Source organism: Pelobates fuscus, chromosome 2, assembly GCF_036172605.1.
Source record: "Pelobates fuscus isolate aPelFus1 chromosome 2, aPelFus1.pri, whole genome shotgun sequence".
Taxonomy (NCBI): domain Eukaryota; kingdom Metazoa; phylum Chordata; class Amphibia; order Anura; family Pelobatidae; genus Pelobates; species Pelobates fuscus.
This window is the reverse complement of record NC_086318.1, coordinates 237,028,769-237,050,636: the sequence shown is the minus strand read 5'-3', so window position 1 is coordinate 237,050,636 and position 21,868 is coordinate 237,028,769. Positions and strand designations below refer to the sequence as shown.

The 21,868-nt window shown below is 44.0% G+C and overlaps 1 protein-coding gene across 2 annotated transcripts in view; it reads left to right on the top strand.

Moving 5' to 3' along the window:
- Positions 1 to 21,868, top strand: part of LOC134585740 (NXPE family member 2-like) — a 233,942-nt gene that overhangs the window by 43,803 nt on the left and 168,271 nt on the right. The window contains exon 1 of one of the 2 annotated variants that reach the window (XM_063441201.1): positions 17,920 to 17,995. The exons of the other annotated variant lie outside the window; for it this stretch is intronic. The gene's annotated coding sequence lies outside the window, so the exon portion shown is untranslated. Of the gene's footprint in view, positions 1 to 17,919; positions 17,996 to 21,868 lie in introns of those variants that run through there. 2 annotated transcript variants of the gene reach the window in all.

The following is a 21,868-nucleotide window of genomic DNA, read 5'->3' as shown; positions in this document are numbered from 1 at the left end:
ATGAAACCCTTCTGAAATCAATGGGGTATGTGAATAGAAAACCCCCTAAGAACAATTCTAATAAAGTCTCAACCTGCTCTTCCTCCCAACCTGTAACCTTAGGTACACTACGGATAAAAGAAAAAAGTGTAACTGAAGAAATTCCTCCTGAGTGTGTCAAAGTCTCAAATGGTACAATTGTGCGTCTAAAAGATCTCAATATGTTTGAGCAGATGCTTAAAGACAAGGAAAAGAGAAAATCCAAGAGAAAGAAATGATTTTGATTTCTGTTTATTGTGATTTGTACTTTTCTTCATTTAACACCATTTTCAGTTCCTCCACAGACCTTCGCGTCCAGAGTCCGCTCTTGAAGGGAGAGATTGTGTCAGGATCCTATCCTGACAGCTATGTTTTACCTTTTGTTTCTGTTCCTTTAAAAATAAGTTCCAGCTCTCAACCACTAGTGGCCTCCCTAGCCACCTCAGTCCTCACCTGCCTAGGACTAATGACTTACTTCAGTTACATAGGGCTACACCCTGCTCACAACGGGGCATTTACATTGAAGTTAATGATCTACCTGAAAGACTTCAGTTCCTGGCTCCTGTGAACCTGATCCAAAATTACCTTCTACCCTGCTCCATACCAACCTGCTCCAGACTTGCCTTCAAACCTGCTGCACTCTCACGTATGATTTTGACCTCTGCCTCTATTACCAGCCTTCCTGTGTTACAAACCTGCCTCTGTAACCAGCCTGCCGTTGATACCAAACTGCCTTTGTCTCAAACCTACCTGGAGATCAGAGACTTTCTTTATTTGCAAGTATCCTGTTTTGTGGCATATTGCCTAAGGTCTGTTTTTCCTCAATTTGCATAATATGTCTAAAAGCACAAATAAAGTCTCAAATAACAACCCTGGCATAAGTCTCCTATCTGACCTGCACAAGATCATGACACCCACACATGAGTTCGCTCCAGGTAATGGAGTTTATGTGTGTAGGGGATATGTTGTGTAATGTGTTTGTGTTCTTATGGAAAGTAGTGTATTGGCATACTAGTTTGTGTATGGGGTGTAGTGTTTGTGTGTGAGGAATGCATTGTGTGTTTCTGTGTGAGTGTGTGTGTTTCTGTGTATGTAAGGGATGCAGTGTGTGTCTGCAAGGGGTGCATTGAGTGTGTGTAAGATGCATTGTGTTTCTCTGTGTGTGAGGGATGCATTGTTTGTTAGGGTGAGTGTGTAAGGGAAGCATGGTGTGTGTAGGATTCACTGTGTTTTAGTGTGTGAGTAGGGATGTATTGTATGTTTCTGTTTCTCTTTATTGTTGTTATTTTATATATTTTTTGTTAATATAATTGTTTTTGTATATTTTTTTCTTTAAGTTTTTTTTTGTCTTACACCCCCTTTAGTGTATCTCTTACAAGCCCCATGTGTGTCTCTTATCACCCACCTCTCTTTTTATGTCTCCTACATCCTCCCAACCCCTTTGCTTGTCTTACTCCCCTCAGCCCCTTTGTGTTTTTTACTCATCCCAGTTCTTTTGTGTGTCTCTTTTACCCCAGGCTCTACCCCTCTGTTTGTCTTTCCCTTCCCACTCCAAGGTTCCTCTGTGTGTTTCCCTCACAAGCAACTCTGTGTGTCTCTGTCTCCCCTGCCAGCCCCTCTGTGTTTCTCTTTCACCCCTTCCTTAGCCTCTCTGTGTTTCTTACACCCCCCCCCCCGTTCCTAAGTGCTCTCCTCTTCCCCTTGTGTCCCTTAGAGGTCTCCCCCCCCCCGTCCCTTAGTGTTCTCCCCTCCTCTCCTGTCCCTTAGTGATATCCCCTCCTGTCCCTTAGTGCTCTCCCCTGCTTCTTGGTGATCTCCCCTGCCCTCCTGTCCCTTAGTGCTCTGCCATCCCTTAATGACCCCCTTCTGTCCCTTAGTGCTCTCCCCTGCCCCCAATCCCTTAGTGCTCTACCCTGCCCCTCCTGTAACTTAGTGCTCTACCCTGCGCCCATGCTCCTTGGTGATCTCCCCTGTCTCTTAGTGCTCTCCCCTGCCCTCCTGTCTATTAGTGATCTTATCTCTCTGTCTGTCTGTCTCTCTGACTCTGTGTGTGTGTGTCTCTCTCTCTCTCTGTCTCTGTGTCTCTCTCCTTCCCTTGTGTGCCTCCTCTCAATGAGCACTTCCTGTCAGTCCGGCCAGGTACAGGAAACATAAGCTCCTGTACCACAGTCCACGCCACCCGGCCATGCTACACTGAGTGACAGGTAGGAGGGAGAGCTGTGCGCTTCCCTCCTGCCAGTCCCTCAAATCTTGCGCCCCCCATGCTGGTGCACCCTAATGAACATGCCGGCCCTACCTGTGCGCTGGAAGATCAGGCGGCGGAAGCATTTGGGGCACCACCTTCAAAGCTGCACCCTAGGTGACTGCCTAAGTCGCCTATGGGAAGCAGTGGCCCTGTCTATAGGTAGGTGGTATGTGTCAAAGTAACATCCACATCAATGCCAGGATCCAAGTCATCCCAAGAGAACCTTACCCAGAACATAACACTGCCTCCTATGGCCTGCCTTCTTCCCATAGTGCATCCTGCTGCCATCTCTTCCCCTGGTAAATTACTCACATGCACCTCACCATCCACCTGATCTATAACAAAATGTGATATATCAGATCAGGCAACCTTCTTCCATTGCTCCATGCTGCAGTTATAATGCTGACATCCCCACTTTTGCCAGTGGACAGGGGTCATCATGAGCACACTGACCAGTATGCAGCTATGCAGCTCCATACACAGAAAACTGTGATGCACTATGTGTTGACACCTTTCTATCACGGCCAGCATTTGTTTTTTCAGCAATTTGAGCTACAGTAGCTCTTCTGTGAGATCACACCAGAGGTACTAGCCATCAATGAACCTAGGTCACCCTTGACCCTGATGCTGGTTCACCGGTTGTCCATCCTTGCACCACTCTTGGTAGGTACTAACCACTGCATAACAGGAATACTCAACAAGACTTGTTGTTTTGCAGATGCTCTGACCCAGTCATTTAGCCATCACAATTTGGCACTTGTCAAAGTCAGTCAGATCTTTCCACGTAACCATTTTTCCTGCTTCCAACACATGAAATTCAATAACTGACTGTTCACTTACTGTTCACTGTATGATAACATTTTACAGGAACGAGTATCCTTGATCAGTGTCTGTGTACACATGATTTATTCAAAACTAAAATAAGTGGGCGAATTTTAAAACATGGGATTATGCGGACAGTTTAATTACAATTTAATTTAATTACAACCACTACAAAAAGTTGTAATTATCATGGTGTTTGGAATGTCTCTAATATTCTAGATTTCAGTAATGACAATTACTAATGTTAGCAGGGTTATTCACTAAATTGAGAATGGCTTGAAATTCAAACTGACTTCAAAGTAAATTTCATAATTAGATCAAAATAGTCAAATTATAAATATCCTCCAGTCTACTCTGGCTATTTTGGCCTTAAAATTAAGTTTGAATTCACTTTGAACTTCCAGCAGTTCTCTCAATTATATAATTATACATCTGGAAAGGTGTGTCTTACATTCAGTTGCCATAATCTAAAATATTATAATATAATCTAGGTGATGTGCTTTAGTCAAGAATGGTTAAAACAGGAGGATTATGTTTGAAGTTAGCTATGAGTACATTCGTAAACTGACATATATTGTAGAGCATTTTACTTGGTGACTGATAACTATTTGTAAGATTAAGAGCAACCTGGAAAAAATTCCCAACTTCAGTATTGGTGGACACCTGGACATGGGGTTATGGGTTGAAATAACAGTAAGGGTATATATGTTACTTGGTTTAGAGGTCAGGGAGGTTGCATTTTGCAGGTTCATGTGTCGGTGGCTGTGTGGGTATTCATCTATGCAGAGACAAAAAGCATAGGTTGTTACTATGGGTTAATAACGGTGCATTTTTCACAAAACCAGCTCTAAATAGGAATAATTAAAGACATCAATACGTTGTTAAAAAAAAGAGTATCAAGACACTGATTGTTATTGATATTAGGACTGGTGCATTTGCTTAACACAATTATATTAAAGTTTTAGTATGCTTTGTTTAAAAAGATAGAGATTGTATTCATATTAGTCCAGTGAAGTAGATGTAAAAATCAGATACAATTTGTATCTTGTAATACCTTTTTTATTGGACTAACAGAATTTTTTTAATGACAAGCTTTCGGGAGAACCTTTCGGGAGATGACACATAGAATTCAAAGTTGAGTTTTGATACAGGGGTTAAAGCGACATGAGTGCAGATAAAACACAGGTTTGATAGAAAATAGACAACATTGTTGCAAAGGGTCATAAATATCAGAGTGAGTGGGGAGAGGGAGAAAAAGAAAAAACAAACAAGCAGATAGTGCAGAAGATGGTACACTTTATACATACACACACACAAAACTATATATAAATGTATATGCAAACACATATACATATACATACTGTGGCAAGGTCAGAGAGGCTTTCTATGTTAGTAACAGATTGAAGCGCTCTCTATTCCCAGCATGATGGGGTTAATTGGTGGGAGTCACCCCTTGAATGTTATCAACCAGGTGAATGTAATTAACCAGCACTAGGGTTTTAAAATGTTAGCCTCTGAAGACATCAGAGAGTCTAACTGTACAGCTGGGAGAGAGGAGGCAGTTAAGCCTGAGACTCTGAGAAAAAGGTACTGTGTGAAACCTGCTTAACCCTTTAAGACCAGAGGGCATACAATTACGCCCTATTTTAAGCAGCTCTAATTGTACGCCCTCCGGTCTTTTCTTACTTACCCGGTCGCCGGCGATCTCAGTTGGGGGGACTCCCAGGGAGCCCCCTGCGGCAGATCCTCCCTCCTGGGAGCCCCCCGGCCATGTGAGAGTGAGGTCCTTGCGAGGACCTCACAATCACATGGCCGGGATAGCTGGCTGAGGCATTGCTAGCAGGGGGACTAACTGTAACGACAGTTAGTCCCCCTGCTGGCTGGAAATTAAATTACCGTATATACTCGAGTATAAGCCGACCCGAATATAAGCCGAGGCCCCTAATTTTACCCCAAAAAACTGGGAAAACGTATTGACTCAAGTATAAGACTAGGGTGGGAAATGCAGCAGCTACTGGTAAATTTCTAAATAAAATTAGATTCTAAAAAAAATATATTAATTGAATATTTATTTACAGTGTGTGTATAATGAATGCAGTGTGTGTATAATGAATGCAGTGTGTGTATGCGTGCAGTGTGTGTATGTGTATGAGTGCAGTGTGCAGTGTGTGTGTGTGTGTGTGTGTGTTGCAGAGCCTTGGTGGGGGGTGGGCAATTTTATTATTATTTTTAATTATTTTAATTTTTTTATATTATGATTTTTTATATTATTATTGGTGGGGGGTGGGCAATTTTATTATTATTTTATTATATATTTTTTTCATCCCCCCTCCCTGCTTGATATATGGCAGGGAGGGGGGCTCTCCTTCCCTGGTGGTCCAGTGGCATTGGCAGTTCAGTGGGTGGGAGAGGGGGGCTGTCAGAGCTGTAACTTACCTCTCCTGCAGCTCCTGTCAGCTCTCTCCTCCTCCACGCCGTCCGGTCAGCTCTTCTGTCAGCTCCCACTGTAAGTCTCGCGAGAGCCCAGATTTACACTGGGAGCTGACCGAGGTGCTGAACGGATGGCGCGGAGGAGGAGGGAGCTGACAGGAGCTGCAGGAGAGGTAAGTTACAGCTCTGACAGTCCCCACAGCCCCTGTCTGTATTATGGCAATGCAAATTGCCATAATACAGACTATTGACTCGAGTATAAGCCGAGTTGGGGTTTTCAGCACAAAAAATGTGCTGAAAAACTCAGCTTATACTCGAGTATCTACGGTAAATTAAAATAAGTGTAAAAAAAAAAAAATATATATATATATATATATATATATAATTAGATCATATATATATATATATATATATATATATATATATATATACACACACACATACACTGTCTAGGTGTATTTTACTATTAATATATATATATATATATATATATATATATATAATTATATAAAAAACAAAATAATTCCTGCACTCACGCTATTGCATCCCTTAGTGACCGGGTGCCAGCCAAAAATAGCTAGTTTATCCAGAAAATCCAAGTAGTTGGCTGCACTCACGGTTTTGTAAAAGTCCAAAGTTTATTGAAGATTCATTAAAATATCTGCGATCAATGTTTCAGTCCTTCTAGGAGGACTTTCATCAGGATTATAAAACTTTTTATGATCCTGATGAAAGTCCTCCTAGAAGGACTGAAATGTTGATCGCAGATATTTTAATGAATCTTCAATAAACTTTAGACTTTTACAAAACCGTGAGTGCAGCCAACTACTTGGATTTTCTATATAATTATATATAATTTGATATATATATATATATATATCAAATTACACGGTTATAATTATACACAATATAATTATTGTTTTATATATATATATATATATATATATATATATATATATATATAATATAAAAAAATAAATATGTAAATACGTAAAAAAAATAATTACAAATTAATTATTAAATATATAGATGTGTGTTATTTCGTTCTAACTGTATTTTGATATTAATATATATATATTTATATCAAAATACACGTAGAACGAAATAATATATATATCTACATACATAAATATATACGTATATATCACTATATATATATATATATATATATATATATAATTAGGTTATGGTGGGGAAAAATTGTGATTGAAAACCCCTTCCACCTGAAGTCTGTGGATACTTAATACAATGTTAAACAAAAATCTGCACACCAGTCAAGCCATAAGACTTGCTTTTCCCACAGAAATCCCAAAACTGCAGCGATGTTGCAACCGCAAAGGATTCTGGGTGGGCATATGCAAATTAGTTCAACAAAGAATCACATTTTTGCCTCATTCCATTTTAAACATGGATTCCTTTTAATCTGTGTTTGCAGTATACAACTGCTTGGAACACAATTTAGGAAAAGATGCAAAACCAGTGAACCACTCATGGACAGCTGTTTCGTTGTTAATGCAACTCATCAGCATGAGGTTGGTTACTGGTTTGCTTATTGAGGCTTGGTAGTGCTTGGGAAGCAAAATCCAATTAGGTTATGGTGGGGAAAAATTGTGATTGAAAACCCCTTCCACCTGAAGTCTGTGGATACTTAATACAATGTTAAACAAAAATCTGCACACCAGTCAAGCCATAAGACTTGCTTTTCCCACAGAAATCCCAAAACTGCAGCGATGTTGCAACCGCAAAGGATTCTGGGTGGGCATATGTCCACAAAACAGCTGTCCATGAGTGGTTCACTGGTTTTGCATCTTTTCCTAAATTGTGTTCCAAGCAGTTGTATACTGCAAACACAGATTAAAAGGAATCCATGTTTAAAATGGAATGAGGCACAAATGTGATTCTTTGTTGAACTAATTTGCATATGCCCACCCAGAATCCTTTGCGGTTGCAACATCGCTGCAGTTTTGGGATTTCTGTGGGAAAAGCAAGTCTTATGGCTTGACTGGTGTGCAGATTTTTGTTTAACATTGTATTAAGTATATATATATATATATAAAAATATTTTTAAAAAATTATATATATATATATATATACATACATACATATATTAATTCTACACTAATATTTTTACATAATTAGGTATCCTAATTAATTACAATTAGCGGGACCTGCCTGACAACCCATGCCGAAAGTATAGGGAATTTAATTTGCTAGCACTATATTTAACCCTATAACTTTCCAGGACACCATAAAGCCTGTACATGGGGGGTACTGTTTTACTCGGGAGACTTCGCTGAACACAAATATTAGTGTTTCAAAACAGTAAAATGTATTACAACGATCATATCGCCAGTAAAAGTGACGGTTTTTGCATTTTTCACGCACAAACAGCACTTTCACGGACGATATTATTGCTGTGATACTTTTTACTGTTTTGAAACACAAATATTTGTATTCAGCGAAGTCTCCCGAGTACAACAGTACCCCTCATGTACAGGTTTTATGGTGTTTTCAAAAGTTACAGGGTCAAGTATAAGGCTTGTGTTTCATTTTTTTTCACATTAAAATTCGCCAGATTGCTTACATTGCATTTGTGACCCTATGGTAGCCCAAGAATGAAAATTACCCCTATGATGGCATACCATTTGCAATAGTAGAAAACCCAAGGTATTGCAAATGGGGTATGGCCAGTCTTTATAGTAGTCACAAACACTGGCCAAAATTGGCGTTTATTTGGATTTTTCACACACAAACAAATACTAACGCTAAATTTGGCCAGTGTTTGTGACCAAATGGCTACTAAAAAAGACTGGAGATACCCCATTTGCAATACCTTGGGTTGTCTACTATTGCAAATGGTATGCCATTATGGGTGTAAATTTATTTCTTAGGCTACTATACAGTCTCAAAGGCAATGTAACCAATCTGGCGAATTTCAATTTCAAATGTAACACGCTATATTTGACCCTGTAACTTCCCAAAACACCATAAAACCTGTACATAAGGGGTACTGTTTTACACGTGAGACTTTGCTGAATACAAATATGTGTATTTTATTGCAGTAAAAGCAAACAGTATTATGACATTGACAGTTAAAATGTCATGTAGAACTAAGAAAAATAACAACATTTCTTATTGTCTCCCATTGTTTTCATATTAAATTATGTTTCATAGCTAAATATTTGATATTAAATGAAAGCGCTGTTTTCCCTGAATAAAATGATATATAATAAGTGTGGGTGCATTTAATATGAGAGAGGTGAATTACGGTTGGACAGACAAATGCCAGGTTTTGTTTACGTTTTGTTCTGTTCACAACATGTACATTTGGCTCAGTCCTTAAGGGGTTAAAGTGCTGTATTTAATTTTGTTTAAAACTGGGAACCAGATTAGCTGGCCAGTTGGATAGTTAGTAATACTGTTGTTTAGTAAGTCGGAGTAAGTTGGAGTAGGATTTATTTTCTTTTTGTTTTATTTTGTGGGAGAGCACCACCTTGTATATATTGTGGAAAGTGACAATAAACTGCAGTACTATTTTATCCTGACTTGCATTTGAAGTTTATTGTGAAGAGCCTGGCCATCCTGCTACAATACATATAACACATATACATACATGCACATGAACTCATATACAGAAATATAAATGCACACTCACATATATAAGCATCCATGCATACGAGTATGGGGAAGCATATTGATAGAATAAACATATTGGAATGCGTTTTGAAGTGTTTATACATATGACAGAACAGTAAGATAACGTGGGGGAGTGTTCATGTAAAGTGTTGGTAGTGGGACAGGAAACCTAAATCTTATGTATGTATATGTGTTCATGTGTTTATTTGTTTGTGTATACACACACACACACACACACATACATACATATAGAGTAACTCTCACTCTGATCTTCAGAAAGATATTTATGGCCCTCTGCAAGAATGTTGCCTATTTTCTATCAAACCTATGTCTTATCTGCACTCCTGTCACTTTAACCCCTGTATCACAACTCAAATTTGAATTCTATGTGTTGTCTTGCTCAAAAATGCTTCAGACTTGAGAAAGGAAGGTTGTCCCGAAAGCTTGTCATTAAAAAATTCTGTTAGTCCATAGATCTAGATAGACAGAAGATAGATAGATATAGAGAGATAGAAATAGATATTTTTTTAACAAAGTAGGATTTTTTTTTTATTGTTTTTTTTTTTTTTTTAAAGACTCACAAGTACTACTTTGAGCATAATTTTTATGCTCATCAAAAAGTGCCACATCCAAGATATATTCTCTTTCTTGCTCTCTCTTTCTCGGCAGTCCATTTTTTTATTTTTAGCAGAACATTTTGACCTTATTAGTATCAATTAATACATTATACATGTACACATAATTGTTACATTGCCCATATGTAACTGTCTTTAATCAGCAATACATACATATTAACCACAGCAAGACATAATCCATCCCTTCTCCCCTCTGGAATGCTTCTTGTTCACCTGCCCTGGGTGTGAAGGCATGCTCGAGTGTTTCTGAATGCTGTCTCGATATAGCAGCCTTCCATGTAAGTGAATCAGTGTCTGTACCAAACATAGTAAAAGGGAGGGGGGATGTGGGTTGGGAGAGGCGACTGCTACAGTAAACCTTTGATGTATTTGTTGGCAGTGAATTTCCTTCCCTTGTTCAGGCTGTCAGTGTCTCCTTCCAGCGACCTGAGGCTCACTTGGCTCATTTGGAGAAGCAGATAGTGATGGGATAAGTAAATATCTGTACAGATAGAATAATTAAATATATCCGTAAAGTTTCAGGATGTGTCTGTGAAGCAGACTGTTTGTCAGAGTGGATGGTGTCATTCAGATGGTTACATTCTGTCTGTATACAAGGTGTAACTGTGAGCTGGTGAATAAGGATATTTCATTTGAGGAATGTGAATGTATCATATAGTTACATTATAGAGCTGTATATATATTTTTTTAATTCTTTATTTTTCAAGTTTAGGTGGGGTATAGGGTACAGAATAAAGGTAGGGGTAGGGTAGGGTAGTATTCAAATCTAATACATTACAGTTTCATTGAGTTTCAGTCACTAAGTCGTTGTGGTTGTCAGTGAGACCGCACGTTAGTATTCTGGGTTGAGTGGTATGTTTTTGGTTTTGGGGAGGGGATCTGTAGAGGGTTAGGGGAATTGGGGACAGGTGAGTGTGGCCCCAGTGTGTTATTGGTAAGGGATCTTTTTTGTGGGGAGGGGGGAGGGGGGAGGAGAATCACTTCACGTCCCCGGGTCCTCCGTTCATAGTGCTGGTAGGTGGTGTAGGACCCAAGGGTCCCATATCTTATGGTAGTGTTGTGTTGTATCATGTAGTAGGGCTGACAATTTATCCATTTCCATAGTTTCTTGTGTTTTGGTGATCATCCTGGTTAGTTGAGGTGTATTCTGATTGCCCCATTGTTCTGCTATTGTACGTCTGGTGGCCAGCGCTAGTCTAGCCACCAATTTGTTCTGTGCTCTGGTGAGGGGAAGGTGAGGTCTAGAGAGCAGCCAAATCCAAGGATCTCTGGGTATGTCTACTTCTAGTATATCGGATGTGAGTGCGACCACTCCTTCCCACATTTGTGAGATTTGGGGGCACTCCCACCAGAGGTGGATGTAGGTGCCCTTCTGTCCGCATCCTTTCCAGCATGTGTCCGTGGTGGTACAGCCCATTTGTTTTAGTCTAAGGGGTGTGAGGTACCATCTGAGCAAGGTTTTGTAGGCCTGTTCTTTATGGTTTACACATATGGTGAGTGAAGCCGTGGCTTCCCATATGTCCGCCCAGTCTGAGGGGTCTGCAGGGGGGCCTATATCTCTTTCCCATGCCTTGGTATAGAATAAAGCGTCCTCTGGGGGATTGGAGTTTAAGAGTAGGTATATGGTTGAGATTTGCCCTTTCTGTATGGGTGCATGGAGGCATGTTTTTTCAAATTGTATTGGTCTTTTAGTGGCGGTCGCTCTATTATGTGGTTCGTTGAGAAAGCTGCGAATCTGTATGTAGCGAAAGTGGTCGAATGTGGTCAGGGGTGTCTGGTTGGGGAGGTCTTGGAATCGGCGAAGTTGTTGGCCTTGGAAAAAGTGGAGGAATCGGAATAATCCGTTATCTTCAAACCTTGAGAAGTCTTTGGGTGTTAGGCATGGGGGGAATTGATTGTTTCTCAGAATAGGTGTGAGGGGCGATGGTGTGTTCGTTATAGGGTGTTTTGTTGTAATTTTGTCCCAAATGAGGAAAGATGTTGTTAATGTAGGGGTAGTCTGTGGGGTGGGTGGTCTGTCTGTCTTAGGTAGCCAAAAAAGTAGTGATGGGTGGTCTCGTCCCAGGAGGTCGTGCTCCAGGTCTACCCAGAGTTTAAGTCCCGGTGGTGCGTGTAGGTGTTGTATTTGGGCCATTTGGGCCGCTTGGTAATAGTGGTAGAAGTTCGGGAGGCCCAGGCCTCCCGTTTTTGTGGTTTTGTACATTGCGGATCTTTTAATGCGTGGTCTCCTGTTTGACCATATGAATCTGTCTATGTGTACTTGGAGCGTTTTAAAGTCGGAAATGGGTATTGGTAGCGCTTGAAAGAGAGAGAGAAATCGGGGGAGGAGATTCATTTTTATTGAGGCTATGCGCCCTAGCCATGATATGGACATGGGTCCCCATTTTTTGCAGGTCTTGCTGCGCTTGGCGTAGTAACGGTGTGTAGTTCAGAGCATGTTGTGTTCAGATCTGCAGGAAGATATGTTCCTAGGTAGTGTATATTGTTCGAGTTGTATCTAAATGGGTGGGCTGCTTTTAGTTGTTCCAGGGTGTGTTGTGGTGTTGCTATTGGGAGGGCCTCTGTTTTCTCCAGGTTGAGTTTATACCCAGAGAGAGTTGCGTATTGTTGTAGGGGTGGTAGGGATTGGGTGGGGTCCGAGATTGTGAGGAGGATATCGTCAGCGTATGCCGCTATTTTGTATTCCTCAGACCTAATTTTAATGCCCTGTATCGCCTTTACATTTCGTATGTTTTGAAGGAGAGGTTCGAGCGAGAGGGCAAATAAGAGTGGGGAGAGTGGGCATCTTTGTCTCATCCCATTTTTGATTGTGAATTCTGGGTGTTTGGTGTTGGGGAGGAGGAGTGCGGCCGTGGGTTGGTTGTAGAGGGTCCTTAGGGCTTCAAGGATGGGTGTCGGAAACTTGAATTTCCGGAGGGTGGCAAACAGGAATGGCCAGAGTAGGCGGTCGAATGCTTTTTCGGCATCCATTGATAGGAGGAGGGTTGGGGTCTGTCTCCTGTGTGCCACCCATATCAGGTCGAGTGCTCGTCTCGTGTTGTCTGCTGCCTGTCTTGTAGGGATGAAGCCCACTTGGTCAGGGTGTATTAGTTTCAGTAGGAGTGGTTGGATCCGGTTGGCGAGGGTTTTAGTGAAAATTTTAGTGTCTACGTTGAGTAGGGAAATGGGTCTAAAGTGGCCTGGGTCTAGATACGTTTTGTCCGGTTTTGGAATGAGGCAGATGTTTGTCCTGAGCATTTCCTTTGGGAGTGGGTTTCCTTGGAGTAGTGAGTTTCCTAATGCTGTAAGATGTGGTATTAATGTGTTTGCATATGTCTTATAGTAGAGGCCCGTGAATCCATCTGGTCCTGGGCTTTTGTTGGGTTTAATTGTTTTTAGTGTGTTTGCTATTTCCTCCGTCGTGATTGGGGCTGATAGCATTTCTATCGCCGTGTTTGTTAACGAGGGGAGGGGGGTGTTCCGGAGGTATGTTTCGATTCGTGTTTTAGGGTTGGCGTTGGGTCAGGATTGTGGTTATATAGCGTTGCGAAATATTGGGAGAAAATCCTTGCTATGCTATCTGGGCTATTGTGTGTGTTTCCTCCCGGAGAGTTTATTTTGTGAATCCGTTTGTTATATGTTTTTTGGCGTAGTTTGTGGGCTAAGAGGGTATCTGCCTTGTTCGATTTCTCGTAGAAGAGCTGTTTGCTCCATTGGAGTGCTCTTTGTGAGTCTTTAGCCATATAGGATTTGATGGCTTGTCGGTGAGTGTTGATCTGTGCTAGAATTGGTGGGGTGGGGTGTTGTTTATGTTGGATCTCTAGGGCCCTCAGTGAGAGGAGGTGGTCCTTCAGTTCCTCTAATTTTAGTTTTTTGTGTTTTGTGGCTTCTGCTATCAGTTTGCATCTTATAACTGCTTCATGTGCTGCCCACAATATGCCTGTGGATTCTACCGAGTCTATGTTTAGGTCGAAGTTTACTGTGAGCGCCGTTTGGATGGATGCCCTTATTTTAGGGATATGCAGGAGTGTTGGGTTTAGTCGCCATGACCATGTTCTAGCTGTTTGTGGGATTGAGAGTGTAAGGGATATCTCTGCGTGGTCAGACCACGTGATCGAACCTATAGAGGTTGTGATGTCCTGGGTTAGGAGGGAAGGGGATATCAGGAACATGTCGATCCTGGAGTAGGAGAGATGAGGATGGGGGTAAAAAGTGAAGTCTTGGGTTGTGGGGTTTTGCATTCTCCAGATGTCATAGAGACCTGAATGGAGTAGAAAGTTCGAGAGTAATTTGTCAGTTCTGGTCGTTGGGATTGTTTTGCAGTGTGTGTGGTTTGGCGTTGTCGGTCTGTTTGGGGGTTGAGAACCGCGTTAAAGTCTCCCCCAATGATCAGGTGGTGGGAGGGGAACAGCTTGAGGTGTGCCTGGAAGGTTATCCAGAAGGTTGGGTCTGGGTTGTTGGGGGCGTATATCGTGGTGATTGCGTATTTGTGAGTGCCTTGCTGTCCTGTTATAGTAAGGAATCTGCCCTGGGGGTCGGCTATGTTGTTTGTGAAGCTAATGGGGCAAGTGTTCCGGATGAGTATCGCTACCCCGTTATGTTTTCCGGTCGGGGAATTTGCTAGGTGACATTCTTTGTAGTGTCTGTTTTTAAGTGGGAATGGCCTTGAGGTCTCAAAGTGCGTTTCCTGGAGGAGTATTAAATCAGCTCCTGTTCTATTGGCCCATCGCATCAGCTGTTGGCGTTTGGCCGGGTTGTTTAGACCTTTGCAGTTGAGTGAAATACATTTCATTGTTGTCCTGTTAATTACGAGTATGGGCTTGGTTTATGCGTCAGTATGCGGAGGACCTGGGGTTTTACGCTCCTTGGGGTGGGTGGTTTGGGGGTGTGGGTTTGTGGTGGGTAGAGGTGGGGGGTGTGAGGTGTAGGTGCCTAATGGAGGGGAGGAGGGGGTATCGGTCTTACTATAGGATTGCCAGGTGGTGTTAGGGGGGTGTGTGTGGTGCCTTTGGGGTGGGGTGCGTGTAGTGTGGTCCCCTAGTGGGGGTACTGTGGGTTGTGGTGAGGGAGAGAGGAGGAAGGTTTTTCACATTCCCGTCTCCCCCTCTCCCCCTGCACGTATGGCAGTGTATCACTCACGGTTGTTGGGTGATGTCTTTGTCGTTTCGCCATATCTATTGTCGTGGTGGTTTGTGGTTTGTCGGTGCTGGATAGGGTGTTTCGTTTTCTGTCTGTCGTCCTTTTGTGATGTTTGTAGGTTTGTATCGTCTGTTGTGTGATGCGCTGGAAGAAAAAGGAACATTTTAACATATATACAAAAGAAACATTAACATCATTAATTGTCAGCAGTTTTTAACTCGGTTTATCCTGTTTGTGTTTTTTTTTTTTTTCTGGGAAGTTAACTGTCAGGGTTCGGTGACGAGATCTGCCAGAATTAGATCTGCCATTTAAATTCTCCCCCCCCCTTCTTTGTGGTTCTGTCCGTATTGTTCTAGTACATTCTTCCTCTCTCCTTTCCCCTTCCCCCCCTCTTTGTTCTCCGTCCCCTTTGTGAGAGTGGGGTATGTTGGCAGTCTTGTCCGGTGTGTGCTAGGGGCGGTCAGGTGAAGGTGTCGGGGGCGGGTTTGAGTCACTATGATGCCTGTAGGTCATTTGTGAGTGTTTTCAGCACTTCGTGTAAGTGTCGTTTATGTGTCTGTGTCCATCCGTCCATCCGTCCATCCGGTCTGGGGAGTAAACCTCCCTCCTCCCTCTTCCCTGTTGGTTCCGTACCCCCTTTGGTCAGTTTCTCCCCTTCCTCCCCGCGTTTCCCTGTTACCCCTATGGTGATCAGAGTATTCATTTAATAAAATTGTAAGAGTAGTGTCTATTCAGTTCGTATGTGTGTCTCTCTCTTCAGGAGTATTCCAAGACGGTTTCGGAGTGTGGGGTGTCCTTTGTCTTGGATCGAATTAGTCTTGTTAGGGTTGGAGAAATGTGATTGGGGTCAGTCCTGGGGAAGAAGGTGTGGTGCCATTGCTGCCTTCATTCTTTGTGTCGTCTCTCTTCCTTCCTTATATAGACGGGGTCAGGGCTTGCTGGTGTGCGTTGGTGCTTTCCTTTCTGGTGTTGTCTTGAAGTTTGGGTTGTAGCCAGAGTGACGTCGCAGATGTATAAGTCCAGTCAGGTGAACGGGGTCTGTTACTCTTTTGGAGGGTTTGAAATTCCCGGGGAGGTAGTATTTGGTACTCCCTTAACAGTGTGTTGGGGGTTCGTAATCCTTTTGGGTTTAGATCCATCGGGCAGTCTCTTTGTGGTACAGTTTTTATTATTTGTCACCTTTGTTGCGGCTTCTTAGTAGTGTGGGCGGTGCGGTGGGGGTTTTCCCCCTTGACCTCCCGTAATGGTGTCTCCTGTGGGGTGATGGGGTCTTTTTTGTTTAGCCGGGTGAGGGGATTTAGCTCTGTCTCTGGAGCGGTCCCTCCCCCTGTATCCCATTAGAGGAGTGGGGTTCAGGAGCTGGATACCTAGGGAATCAGCCATGGGGCCCATTTCTGCGGCTGTGGTGAGGATATGGGTTTGATCGCCTTGTTTAACCAGCAGTTTAAAGGGATGACCCCATGTGTATTTTATCCCCTGTTCCTGGAGGGCCAAGGTGAGGGGTTTTAAATCTTGTCTCTTCTTTAATGTAGTTGGGGCCAGGTCCTGGAAGAAGGTTAGGCGGGAATCTTTATATTTGGGAGGGTGGTCTCTGGCTAATTGCATTAGCTTTTCTTTGGTTTGAAAGTAGTGGAGGCGAATTATAACGTCTCTCGGGGTAGAGAGATTCAGGTTAGGGGGGCGTAGTGCCCTGTGGGCCCGGTCCATTTCCAGGAGTGGTAGCGGCAGTACGGGCGCCATTGTGGAAAAGATACTTTTCAGGGTGGCGTTTAAGGTATCTGGTTGGACTGTTTCGGGTAGGCCGCGGAGCCTGATATTATTTCTCCGCGACCTATTATTAAGATCCTCCAGGCTGTCCTCCATGGCGGTCAAGCGGCCGTGGAGGTAGGAGATGTCCTGGGACTGTGAGGTGGAGGCTGCTGTCAGTGATGTAAGACGTACCTCCATCTGGTAGGTGCGGGTGTCCAGTGCCTTCACATCCGCCCTGAGGCCTGCTAGGTGTTTGCTGATCTCCTCTGCCACGTGGCATTTGATGTCCGACGTGACTTCCCTCAGCATGTTGCGGAGGATCCCGATAGTGAGGGGAGCTGAGGGGTCTGATGTGGGGTCGGTCCCAGTGCCATGGTCGTCCGTGTGGTTGGAGTAGGTAGGTCTCTGGGTCTCCAGGCATGCGGAACAAGGAGGCTACCGACGGGGTGAGTTCTTCTTTTTTTTTTTTTCGCCGCCCATCTTGTGAAGCCTTGTGTTGGGGACTCGTTTGGAGGCAATTTGGTGAGTGCTGGGGCCGTGAGTGATGTGAGTGGTAGCTGATTTTGTGCTTGGGGGAGAGGGAGCTATGGAACTAGGCGTCCATCTTCCTCCGAGGTTAGGCTCCACCCCATAGAGCTGTATATTTTATAAGCAACGTGTGAGTGAATTCTAGATCTTCACCACAATGTGTAATTTGTACATATAAATATCACAAAGTTCCATAGACTTGTTTAGGTATTATTATATTGTGCAATGAAATTGTAATTTGGAACAAGAACAATGTATCTTCTTTACAAAGACTTATTTTATAAACACATTTATTGTAGTTTCAAGACACATTACTATGAGTATTATTGATGTGGAGCTCTGTTATACACTCAGATACACCAACAGTATGGAGCTTCTAAAAAAGAGGGACATTAGAGGTTGATTGATCACTCACACAACCTGCCTGCACACAACATGAGGGACAGTGTCTGCATGCAGGCTGGTCTGATGGGGACCACGTCACTAAGTCAACCTCATTCTCGTACTTTCTGATTTCGCAGAAGTGATGTGAACCAATGAGTCTGCACACTAGCATATTTAAAAGAGACCCTGTAAGCACCCAGACCACTTCATCTCATTGAAGTTGTCTGGGTGAAGTGTCCCTGTTCCCTTAACCATGAAATGTAAAACATTGCAGTTTCAGAGAAACTGCAATGTTTAAATTGCAGTGTATGTGGGAGCTCTAATGTGTGTGCCTTGCTCTCCTTGCATTCGCGTTAGGTTCTCCATTGGTATGAGATTGCTGGAGGAAGAGACCAAGCCAGTTCCAGGGAAGCCTTGGCACTGGAAAGAGGTAGTTTTTTTAAAAAGGGTTTTAAACCTTTTAATGCTCCCGGGTAAGGAGGACAGGGGTAAACCATAGCATTAGGAATAAAGATTTTAAAGAAACTTCTTTCTTATTGCTCTATCAGGATTTCTGTTCAAGTACCAATACGCGTATAATTATTATTCTTGTTACTTGCTTTTATGGTTTGACCTTGGCTTATTTCTAGATTTTGTGTACCTTTGTAGCCCAGACTAGTTTATATGATATTCTGAATTTCTGTGATCATGACTTGACTAGTTATTCCATTTATCTGTAATGCTAACCTTGGCTTACATACCAACTCCGATTTCTCTCTTTTATGCTTTAAGTACTCATTAAATCCCCCAAAAAGGAATGAGGATGTGCAAGGGGTAAATATATATAGAGATAGATAGATAGATAGATAGATAGATAGATAGATAGATAGATAGAAGCGGGGATAAGATAAGGTGCAAAGATAATAAAATGAATTTCACAGAATACATTTAGTGTTATATAATTAAAAACAAGTAATTTATAAAATCAATCAACAATTAATAAAATAAATGCTGAAACTGTTATTTATGATTGCTGCTGTTTGTGTGTACTGCTATTTCTATTCATTTGTCTATGTATTATCATGTGCACATGTTCTATTGATATGAATTTTATAGATTATTGGTTGTTGTCATGTATTACCTGAATTTGATCGATTATTGATTGATTTTGTCTATTACTTGTTTTTAATTATATAGTCAATTCTATTTTGCAATATCATATTAGTTTTATTATCTTTGCACCTTATCTTATTCCCTCTCCCATATTTTTATTTTTTCCTTTGAACATCATCATTCCTTATTATTTGATATTGTTCTATTGAGTAGGTTTAAGGTTATCCTACTGAGGATTTCTGACACTTTTCACTCCTTTTTTTCTCTTATCTGTGTTCACACCCCATCCACTCTTAAGTCCAGTAATACCGGTACATCAGTTCTGTCTTCTCTGCCTGTTGTTGACATTTCTGCGTTTGTCCTATGCTCACCTTGACAATAGTACAATCAGCCCACATACAACTGCTTAACATCACAAACAGCCCACACACATGCATAACACAACAGACAGTGCACTAACCCATACAAAACCACAAGCAGTCCACATCCATACCAATTTGTCACAAATACACACTACTCCCTGCATGCTTGAGACTCAGTTCTGGTAGTGAAAGGGCTAAAAATCCATATTTGTCTGCATCACGCTTAATTATAATAATATAACTAATATCATAATACTGTCACCACCAAGAAAATATATAAATGGTGTGCCTTGGTCTGCCAAGCACATTAGACTAACAACCCACAAAATGGAATTTTGCACAATATCCGTGCAATTTCAATTTACATTGGTCTCATCAGATAATGTGAGTCTGTACCAGACAAAGGCAGAACCTTTAGCATGGGCGTGGGATGGGGGGACGCATCCCCCCAGCAAATCATGCGGGGGGGACAGGTTATGGGGAAATCCCCCCCAGCTCCACCGGCCCCCCTCATGCTGCAGCCGGCCGAGCGCTCTGTAGAGAGCCTCAGGCGGCTGCAGCTTTGCCAGGGCTGGTGCGTCCATGAGGGCGCACCGCCCGGGCGCAGCATGAGGAGAGGGGCTGACAGGAGGGAAGGGCTCAGCGCTCCCTCCTGTCACTCCCTCACTGTAGCGTGGCCGAGCCCTGTATGGTCCACAGGTACAGGGAGCATCTGTCTCCTGTACCCGGCCGGACTAACAGGAAGTGCACACTGAGTGTGCACTTCCTTTTAGTCCGGCCGGGTACAGAAAACAAAAGCTCCCTGTACCCGCGGACCATACAGGGAGGAAGAGAGGAGGGAGGGAGGGGGGGGGGGGGGGGAGAAAAAAGAGAGTGACAAGGGAGGGAGGGGGGGGGAGAAAAAAGAGAGTAACAAGGGAGGGAGAGGGAGAAAAAAGAGAGTGACAAGGGAGGGAGGGAGAGGGAGAAAAAAGAGAGTGACAAGGGAGGGAGGGAGGGAGGGAGGGAGGGGGAGAAAAAAGAGAGTGACAAGGGAGGGAGGGAGGGAGGGAGGGGGAGAAAGAGAGTGACAAGGGAGGGGGAGAAAGAGAGTGACAAGGGAGGGGGAGAAAGAGAGTGACAAGGGAGGGGGAGAAAGAGAGTGACAAGGGAGGGGGAGAAAGAGAGTGACAAGGGAGGGGGAGATAGAGAGTGACAAGGGAGGGGGAGATAGAGAGTGACAAGGGAGGGGGAGATAGAGAGTGACAAGGGAGGGGGAGATAGAGAGTGACAAGGGAGGGGGAGATAGAGAGTGACAAGGGAGGGGGAGATAGAGAGTGACAAGGGAGGGGGAGATAGAGAGTGACAAGGGAGGGGGAGATAGAGAGTGACAAGGGAGGGGGAGATAGAGAGTGACAAGGGAGGGGGAGATAGAGAGTGACAAGGGAGGGGGAGAAAGAGAGTGACAAGGGAGGGGGAGAAAGAGAGTGACAAGGGAGGGGGAGAAAGAGAGTGACAAGGGAGGGGGAGAAAGAGAGTGACAAGGGAGGGGGAGAAAGAGAGTGACAAGGGAGGGGGAGAAAGAGAGTGACAAGGGAGGGGGAGAAAGAGAGTGACAAGGGAGGGGGAGAAAGAGAGTGACAAGGGAGGGGGAGAAAGAGAGTGACAAGGGAGGGGGAGAAAGAGAGTGACAAGGGAGGGGGAGAAAGAGAGTGACAAGGGAGGGGGAGAAAGAGAGTGACAAGGGAGGGAGAAAAAGAGAGTGACAAGGGAGGGGGAGAAAGAGAGTGACAAGGGAGGGGGAGAAAGAGAGTGACAAGGGAGGGGGAGAAAGAGAGTGACAAGGGAGGGGGAGAAAGAGAGTGACAAGGGAGGGGGAGAAAGAGAGTGACAAGGGAGGGGGAGAAAGAGAGTGACAAGGGAGGGGGAGAAAGAGAGTGACAAGGGAGGGGGAGAAAGAGAGTGACAAGGGAGGGAGAAAAAGAGAGTGACAAGGGAGGGGGAGAAAGAGAGTGACAAGGGAGGGGGAGAAAGAGTGACAAGGGAGGGGGAGAAAGAGTGACAAGGGAGGGGGAGAAAGAGAGTGAAAAGGGAGGGAGGAAGAGGGAGAAAGAGAGTGACAAGGGAGGGAGGGAGGGAGGGAGGGGGAGAAAGAGTGACAAGGGAGGGAGGGAGGGGGAAAAAGAGTGACAAGGGAGGGAGGGAGGGGGAAAAAGAGTGACAAGGGAGGGAGGGAGGGGGAGAAAGAGTGACAAGGGAGGGAGGGAGGGGGAGAAAGAGTGACAAGGGAGGGAGGGAGGGGGAGAAAGAGTGACAAGGGAGGGAGGGAGGGGGAGAAAGAGTGACAAGGGAGGGAGGGAGGGGGAGAAAGAGTGACAAGGGAGGGAGGGAGGGGGAGAAAGAGTGACAAGGGAGGGAGGGAGGGGGAGAAAGAGTGACCAGGGAGGGAGGGAGGGAGGGGGAGAAAGAGTGACCAGGGAGGGAGGGAGGGAGGGAGGGGGAGAAAGAGTGACCAGGGAGGGAGGGAGGGAGGGAGGGGGAGAAAGAGTGACCAGGGAGGGAGGGAGGGAGGGAGGGGGAGAAAGAGTGACCAGGGAGGGAGGGAGGGAGGGAGGGGGAGAAAGAGTGACCAGGGAGGGAGGGAGGGAGGGAGGGGGAGAAAGAGTGACCAGGGAGGGAGGGAGGGAGGGAGGGGGAGAAAGAGTGACCAGGGAGGGAGGGAGGGAGGGAGGGGGAGAAAGAGTGACCAGGGAGGGAGGGAGGGAGGGAGGGGGAGAAAGAGTGACCAGGGAGGGAGGGAGGGAGGGAGGGGGAGAAAGAGTGACCAGGGAGGGAGGGAGGGAGGGAGGGGGAGAAAGAGTGACCAGGGA